The sequence below is a fragment of the Penaeus monodon genome, chromosome 29 (genome assembly GCF_015228065.2).
Source record: "Penaeus monodon isolate SGIC_2016 chromosome 29, NSTDA_Pmon_1, whole genome shotgun sequence".
Classification (NCBI taxonomy): Eukaryota; Metazoa; Arthropoda; class Malacostraca; order Decapoda; family Penaeidae; genus Penaeus; species Penaeus monodon.
In genome coordinates, this window is record NC_051414.1 from 10,514,136 (window position 1) to 10,515,452 (window position 1,317).

The window sequence follows — 1,317 nt, forward strand, 5'->3', positions numbered from 1 at the left end:
GCAGTGCAGCGCAGGATAGAGTAATGACATTAGCTGAGGTTGGATTAAGACGAATGTTAGGGAAACATCCTTTTCTTTCCTTATCGTTCATAAAACTTCGCCTGTGTTTTAGTGCGTCGGCGCAAGAGAAAGCTACGGTTCCATTAGCCACAGATAGCGACTGGTTATCTCCTTGCCCGTGGCTTGGGTCTGGTTACACTGCAAGAAGAGGGGGGGTGGGCTTTTATTTATATGTTCATTGTTCTCTACTCTTGCCGTAGAAACAAAACTTGGAATCCGAAAGAAGTTTCCTGGTTTCTGATAATATCTAAGAGCGAAGTTGTAATTTGTAATATGAGAATTTCGAAGTTGATGATATTTTTTTCAACATCCTTCTTTCGCGCGTATGTTGTTTTGCTTCGGGTGTCGAATAAGAATGATAAAAATGTTGTTCTTTCTTTCAAAATATCAGCCATACAATATTAGTTATTAGTGTAGGGATAAAAAAAAACTGAATATTCTAAGTTATAATAGGATGTATACAAAAATAATATGTAAAGATGAGCTTTTCAACAGGGCTGTCAAACTCATTTACCCCAGGGAGCCGCATTTCAACTTAGTATACAGTGTGCGGGCCAGATAATCACGAGTCGACGCGACGAAACGGCCATATGATTGACGTAAAACGTGGGAGCTTATTTCTTTCATAAAAAAAACAACACAATCATAGAAAAAAAAACAGTAAGAGTATAAGTGATAACCTTAAAAGATGAGGGACAGGTTTAATAATCATGTAAAACGGCCGACTTTAAGACTGAAATAGCAAATGCGCCGCTGGCCGCACAAGGGAGAGTGGCGGCGCGTGTTTGACACCCCTGATAGAACTCGGGTTTTCAGTTTTCCGTTGATAGAAAATCATTAGGTAACTGAGTCCATCCTTATCTATGACTCATCTTTATCTGCAATCGCGCTTGCCGGTATCCGTGAAGAAAAATCAAACAACTGTGACCTTGAAGATGGAAAAAAAAAAACATACACAAAGGTCCATCACACCTCATTAAACTAGAAAAAAATGGTTTGGAGGCTTCCCGCTAAATGTAAAACCACGATTTTCTTTTTCGCGTTGCATCTTTATATTTGTCAAAATTCTTAGAACGGAGGTGGGTGAAAAAGAATAAAGCAAAAGGAGTAACAAAGGGTGAAAAAAATGGAGAGAATGAGGAGAAAAACTGAATTAAAAATACATTCGAAAATAAAAGGTGGAAAGGAGGATAAAAAGAACGAAAAGGGATGAAAAAAGTAAAACAGATAAAATAGAAAGAAAAGGACTAAAACCAG